This window comes from Mandrillus leucophaeus, unplaced genomic scaffold (assembly GCF_000951045.1).
Source record: "Mandrillus leucophaeus isolate KB7577 unplaced genomic scaffold, Mleu.le_1.0 Scaffold758, whole genome shotgun sequence".
NCBI lineage: Eukaryota > Metazoa > Chordata > Mammalia > Primates > Cercopithecidae > Mandrillus > Mandrillus leucophaeus.
The window spans coordinates 362003-370420 of NW_012108230.1; positions in this window are offsets into that span (position 1 = coordinate 362003).

Below are 8418 nucleotides of genomic sequence, written 5' to 3' on the forward strand. Positions count from 1 at the left end.
GCTTCCATAATCATGTGAGCAATCCCTCATAATAAATTTCTTTCTCTCTTTGTATATACATTGTATTGGCTCTGTTTTCTAGAGAGCCTTAATTTAATGCCAGTCTCTCGCATGCTTGCTTCCATTTGGTCAGTGTGAGGCACCAGAGGAAATGGGAGGGTCTAAGGCATGTTCCCCTTTAGCACTAGTGGTTGTAAAAGATCCTTCACTGTTCCCATGACTTACTTTACAATATTAATTTTCAAAATGTGAAATACATTATTGTGATATGATTTTTATCCATGAATAAAAATAAAATGTCATTCACTTAAAAATTATAAATCTGGCCAGACTCAGTAGCTCACGCCTGTAATCCCAGCACTTTGAGAGGCCAAAGCGGGCAGATCACGAGTTCAAGAGATTGAGACAATCCTGGCCAACATGGTGAAACCCCATCTCGACTTAAAATGTAAAAATTAGCCGGGTGTGGTAGCGGAAACCAGTAATCCCAGTTACTTGGGAGGCTGAGGCAGGAAAATCGCTTGAACCCTGGAGGTGGAGGTTGCAGTGAGCCAAGATTGCGCCACTGCAATATATATACATATATATGTGTGTGTGTGTGTGTGTGTATATATATCTTTTCTTGGCTCAGGGAACTTCTCTGCTTCTGTTCCGAATATTAGGAAATATTCTTTCTAACCACATTGAAGACGAATTTTACAATGACAGCTCCTGGGTTTTATTTCTGCTACGCTTTTGTGATTGATTGCGTTTTTATGCTTCATTTCCTTTGAAATATCTTTTTCCCCAAGTTGAGGAATCAATATAGATGTTACAGTTATATATAATTTAATAGGAATAGTAATTTAAAATATTAACCCATCATCATTTTTTTTTTCTTAAATGCATTTCTTATGCATCCTTTCACTAACTAACTTGAGTCATGAGGGTTCTCACCACAGCATAAGTAGTTTGGTGGTAGCTGATTACAGTAGGAAAGATGAGGATATTTGAATTGTTCTTTGCCAGTCCAAAAACAAACACCACAAAGAGAGGCATATCAAATAGTGTGAGGACAGGAAGGAAAATAGTATTGAGGCAGCTGTGTTTGGAGGCAAGAAAAAAGCTTGTATAAATACTCTGCAATTGTCTTGGCACCAATGTAGCACTGAATGGATCCAAAGTTCTTCAATACACCAGCACAAGATAGTAAATATCAGCAAGTGTCATACTGGGGTGATTATATAAGAGATTATTTAGGCAGAAGAAAGTGACCAGGTACTTGAGGGCTTTGTGGCAGTCGGTTCTGGCGAGGAATAAATTTGTGTCCTAGCCATATTTCAGAACATGCCAAAAAAGAATATAGTGTGGCCAAGTCATTAGTGGAGGACCATAATGTACAAGCAACCCCAAAGAAGAGACCATATGTACTCCAAATTCTAGAATCAATCACAGATGCCGGCAGAAATTCAACACTCAGTAGAAAAGGAACCATTGCCCCTGTGACCAGTATAGTCAACACATTGCTCAACTCCAGGATGCCTAGAGTGTATCACAATGTAAAACAGTACAATGCAGAGTACCTAGAGGTTTACAGACCCTGTCTCCTTGATACAAGCACGTGACATAAGTTCTTTAACCCACCATCAACATATGTACATCAAAATTCCACAGGGAATACAAAGAAATCTCAAAGACAGAGATGCCCTTTCATTGCCCATAAAACCTAAATTGATGGAATTCACAATTGATTCAAAATTGATGGAATTCAAATGTTCATGTGTAATGAAATTTTACATATTTTATCTTTGAAAATGTCTTTTCATGCAGAGGGGCACTGCCAAATGCTGATTTAAATGCACAGGTATATTACTTTAATAAGCATATTTATTAATTACAAGGTATTTGTAGAGTTCTATTTTTTTTTCTTTCTTTCTTTTTTCCTTTTTTTAAGAGACAAAGTCTCACTCTGTTGTTTAGGCTGGAGAGCAGTGGCATGATCATAGGGAAACTATTATACTTATGAGGAATACTGCTAAATCTAAATGCTATTTTCATTTGATAATATGAAATATTCAGACAGCTCTATGGTAGATGTTGAATCCTTTCAATGAATGAAACTGTGAAAGTTCTGGTGATTTGAAAATGTGTCTTTATACATATTTATCACATGATTCATAAACAAAATAAAAAGGCAAGATGATACCAATGATTTAGTAACTCTTTTATGTGCTGTGACATCTCTGCCAATATACACACCCTCGTTTTCCAACTATTTGGATTTAATTTTACTTAAAAGTGAACTGGATTGTGTCTGCTATAGGAGAGAACTAAATTCCTATTTTGTCTCTGTTTTCTGTAGATTTGTTTCCTGATATTAAGTTAGGTTTCTTGGTGTTAATTCTACATTCCAATTTTAGGGCTCTGCAAAATGGTAATAAAATATTAAGTGAATAAATTATATTTGCATTGTGTGTCACATATCAATAGATAGGACAGATAGGAAGAAAATAAAAAATGGAAGAAAGAACAAAGGAAGAAAGGAAAGAAGAGAGGAAATTAGGGAGGGAAGAAAAATAAATAAGAGGGAAGGAAGGAATAGACATATTAAAGATATAAATAATATTAGGAAGGTTCTCCCACTCCTTTCCCATGAGATATCTGTATAGCTCATGTTTTGCTAATGTTATTTGAACTTTTTGATTAATCTACAAGCTATACAGTGTACATACATCTCACTATAAGCATGACAGTTAAATTGTTAAAACAAATAAAAATTATTAATAAAATTGAGTTTTGTTTGGCTTTGCTATTAACCATGTTTTGGTCCTCAAAATTAAGAAGAATCAGGCTGCCTTTGATATTTTTAATCTATCTCTTAAAATTAAAATTTCAAATATGCTAAAGTTTCCTTCACATATATTTCTTTAGAATGTACATTATCTTTTTCCTCAAATCATGTACATGTAATGTTAAAACATGGAAAATGTGGGATTTCTGGATAATGGAGATGCCACCAACATAACTTTATAAATCGCTATTGTCAGAAAAAGTTTATTTCTCTATTTTCTACATGCTATGAATGCAAAGAATTTAATGATATTATAATATATTTCTCATTTAGATTTTAAAAATACCATTAAGTGAATAGAAAGTAAAACAATTGCAATTGCAAATTTATAATCTCAGAGCTATAACAGAGTATATTCAAATTGCATATGCTAAATATACACATACTGTCTCTTATACACATCTAGATGTGTATAAGAGACAGTGCATATGCTAAATATACACATACTTATATAATTTAAAAATATTTTATAAATTTTTAAATATATGTTATTTTTAAAACTATGTTTAATTTAAAATTTTTTAAAACTATAACCAAAAACACATTTCTGTAAACTGTGACAGAGTACACAATTCATAGCTCCTTTGTTAAGTTTTGGACATCTATAAATTAAATGGGGAATTTAGAAATAAGACAAATTCCTCTTTACAGTTTTCCTAAAGGTGTGTTCAGTGATACTGATTTCTTGTCATCATTTTGAGGTAATATTTCTGTAAAATGTCTTGTTCATAATTGTGATTATTCTTTGGGCTGCCCCAGATGCCTGTTGCTGAAGTTAAATCATGAGTATATGTGGCTAAGAATTGGAGGCTTTCTGCTTATTTTCTGGCCCCATTAATAGGACAGGGTTCTCTCATTGGCATAACACCACATGGAATACTGTTACCAGGATCCCAGTTAACCTTCTACTAACTTGTGGTTCCACACTAAGATAGGTCAAGTGTGACCTGAGCTGCTGCTATGTGTTGAGGGGAAAATATTGCTGTAAATGTCCATATTATGAAAACAAGACAAATCTCAAATCTATAATTTAACCTTGCCCTTAGGACATTGGGACAAAAGAAAAACAAATTAAACTTGAAAGAACTGGAAAAAAGAAATTACAAATACAAGAGCAGAAATGAATTAAGTAAAGAACAAACAACAATGAAAAGAAATAAAAAGATGTCCTTTGAAAAGTTTAAGAAAATTGACAAATCCTTAATTGGATTGACCAATTGAAAGAAAGAAGACTCAATCTATTAAAATCAGAAGTTTAAAAAAGGGTAAAATACTGCCAATTTTGCTGAAATTTGAAAATAAGTAAAGATAAAGGAATACTGTGAGCAATTGTGTGCCAGTAGATTAGACAACTCAGATAAAATGGAAAATTCTCAGTAAGACAAAAATTATCAAAATTGACTGAAGAAGAAATAAACAATCTTTCTAGACTCACAATATATAAATAGAATAATTAGTCAAAATAATTATAATACCCAAAAAGAAACTTCCAGACCAACATTGCTTTGCTGAAACATTTTACCAAACATTTGAGAAATTAAATAAAACATTTAATTTTTCAAAAACCATTACAAAAAATAGGAAGAAACCCTTTCCAACTCTTTCTATAGCATGACTGTAACCTTGATATTAATGTCAGAAAAATACATCAGAAGAAGAGAAACTACAAATCAATATATTCTATAAATATGGAAATAAAAACCCTTAACACACTACTAACAAACTGAATCCAGCAACATTGAAAAAATAATTGTATAACATGACTAATTTGGACTTCTCACAGGAATGCAAGGTTGGTTTAACACCCAAAAGTCTTTCAACATAATACATCATATAAATACAATTAAAAAGAGGCATGGTAATATCAATATACCAAGAAAAAGCATTTGGCAAATACAAAATTATCTTATAATAAAAGCAAATTCAACAAGAATTTAAAAAGGCTTTCCTAAACCTAATAAAAAGATTTATAAAAAACTCAAAGCTAATATGTTAGTTAACACTGAAAGATGGGATGCTTTACATATAGCTTTGAAACAAAACCAAGATGTCTATTTGGCCCATTTTATTTAGCATTGTACTAGAATTCTACCAGAGCAATGGCATGAAAAAAAAAACAGAAGTATCCAGAATGGTAGGGAAGAAACAAACATATCTACATTAAAAAATGGCATCATTACACCTATAAAATCTTAAGAAATACATTTAAAATACTTTAAATTAATAAATGAGTTGATCAAGGTTACAGGATGCAAGATCAATACACAAAAATTAGTTATATTTTATACACTTGCATTGAACAATACAGAAAGGAAATAAAGAAAACAATTCCATTTTATGTAGCATAAAAATAATAAAATATTCATAAATAATTTAACCAAAAAGTAAAAAAATATATGATTTGAAAGCTATAAAACCTCGTTGAAACTAATTAATTATGATCCAAAAATATAAAAAATCATTCCACGTTCATGGATTTGGAGATTTCACACTGTCATGGTGACAATACTCCCTAAATTGACCTACAAGTTCAATATATTCTTAATAGAGTTTCAGCTACTTTTTTTCTATAAATTGATAAACGGATTTTAAAACTTACATTGAATTTCATGGGTCCCTTAATAGCCAAAACAACATTGAAGAAAAGCATATAAGTGGAGGACACACACTTCGTGATTTGAAACTTACTACAAATCAATAGTTATCAAGTTAATACGGTACTGGCATAAGAGAAGTCATATATATAAATGGAATAGAATTGAGAATTCTGAAATATATCTATGTCTCCGTGGTCAACTGATTTCTGAGAAGGATCAATAAGACTAAAAGGAAATGCATAATTTTTCATAAATAATGCAAGGACACCAGGATAGCCACATGCAAAACAATGAAGCTGGACTTTTACTGCAGGGCATATTCAAAACAGATCAGTGCCTTAAATATAAGAACAAAAACAGTATCATGTTTAGAAGAAACTATGAAGCTATATAGTTATTATCTTGAATTGGGCAATGGATTCATAGGTATGATGCGAAAAGCACAAGCAATGCAGGAAATAATAGATAAGTTAAACTTATAAAAAATAAACATACTTTTCTCTTAAAGGATACAATCAAAAGATAAAAAGATAATTCACAGAATGGGAAGAAATGTTTGTGTGTTACATATCTAATAACAAACATGTATCTAGAATATATAAAGAACATATACAACTTAATAATAAAAAGACAAATAACTCAATTGAGAAATAGTCAGAGGACCTAAATAGACATTTCTCCAAAGAATATATACAACTAGTTGATAAACATACAAAAAGATACTCAGTATCATCAGTCAGGGGAAAATGAAAACAAAAAGTGTGAGATATCACTTCACACACACTAGGATGGGTTAATGAGAAATCAGATAATAATAAGTGTTGGTCAGGATGTGGATAAATTAAAACTCTCATATACTGCTGCTGGAAATGTAAAGTGATTCAGTTACTTTGAAAAAGTCTGGCAGTTTCTCAAGTGGTTGAGCACATTAAACATTGAGTTAATATATGACCCAACTTTTTCACTTATAGGTGTATATCCAGAAATAATGAAAATACATGTCCTCAAAAAAAACTTGTACATGGATGTTTTTAGCAACACTATTCATGATAGCCACAAATACCCATCAATAGATGAATGGATAAACAAAATGTTGTATATCCATAAATGGAATATTATTTGGCCATAAAGAATCAAGTACTGATATGTGCTACATGATGAATGAACCTTGAAAACACTGTGCTAATTGTTAAAAGCCAATCACAAAAGACCATGGGTTATACGTTTCCATTTATATAAAATGTCCACAACAGGCAAATGTATTTTGACAGATGAGATGTAGATTAGTCATCCCATAGGGCTGGAGGAATTGAGGAATAGTGGAATGAGAGCAGAAAGCGTACAGAGTTTTTTTTTTAAGTTGTCACACTGTTCTAAAATTCACTGTGTTGATGGTTGTACTTTTCTGTGAATGTTAAAAACCACTGAATTGTACATATTAAATGCTTGCATTATGTGGTTTGTGAATTATATCTCAATAAAGCTGTTACAAAAAACTTACAGTAGGTATAAAAATACTGTGAAGTTTGTCCCAATAAAATTCAGTGCATAAATTCACATATAAATTGTGTTATATGCGTATGGACACGTGTGTTTCTAAATATTTATACAGACATACACATGTGTCCATATACATATAACACAAACTCAGTATTTAGAACTCAAATGAAATATATTTTCCATTGATACATGCACATTTTTATATTTATGTATGTACTCATGCTTGCTTTGTATATTCCAAAATGGCATAAAAGTAATTTTACAAAATGAATAGTCATAGAGTATTCACATGCTTAAACAACAAAGCATTTCACATATTCATTTCAAAATACGCTAAATAAAAATAAAATATAACATTAAATCTTTTTGTTTCCTCTGTCTGTATTCTTTATTTTCTCTACAATCATGGACAACTCTGATATAATTCATCAAAACTTAATTATAATTTTCAAGGCATTAAAATTTCATTAGTTTATCAATTACAAAATTAACACATTTTGGCAAATGACTGTCATGTTACAATTTTGGGACAATTAATTAATTTGAACTTACAAAATTACATTTTGATTTTAAACATAAGAATAAAAAATAATAATGTAAGTTAAAAGATTATGGTACGTATCATGGTGCTGTTGCTACTTGAGTTTGCATTGCCTGTTTAGGTCCAACGTTTTCTCCATCTACAAATCTGTTACAAATTAGCTTTTTGAAATCTCATTTATGTATTTGCTGAATCTATTAGTAAATCACATTGTTATCTGTTTTTTCAGTAGGATTAAATTATTTTGTTTTGCTATTTTCTTAAGAAAACAAATTTAACTGCATTTACTCACCATTACATAATGTATTAATTGGTTACATTAGAGAAGATAATACAAATTAAGTGATGCATCTTTGATTTCTGCACAACACCTTAGGAAAAATTAAAATTTAGGTTTTAGAATAATTTTCAAAAATGAAAATAACCTTATATTTTCAGAATCTGACCAAATTGTAGTTTAGTGAGATACTTAATTATTCTTAATTGAGATAAAGGTAAAATATTTGTAAGCAATTTTCTCCTACTGGTTTTGCCTGGCATTGTCGTTTGCATGAATGTAGTATCAATAGACTTTATACTTATTCAAACTAGAAAATAGAAAGGATATGGTTAAATAATAGCTGATATAATTGGGAATCTATTCCTAACGAACAAAGAGGTAATTATCCTTTGGGATTTTGAATTTCCTTGTTATCACCAGATTCTTTTATATTTTTTTTTCATTTTTGAGACACTGCTACCATTGTACACATATAAAGAGGACTCTAGGTAGAGAATATTTACATACATGTTTTGCTAAAATTGCCTGAGAGCTTCTTTGCTGTTTTCTGGAGTAAGTTATGCTTGTTTAGCTGTCAGAATTAGATTTTGAACTCTCTGCCACAGGAATATCCCTTTAATAGAAACAGATGTGTATCACTGAAAAAATGTATTTTTAAAAAACCCTTCCT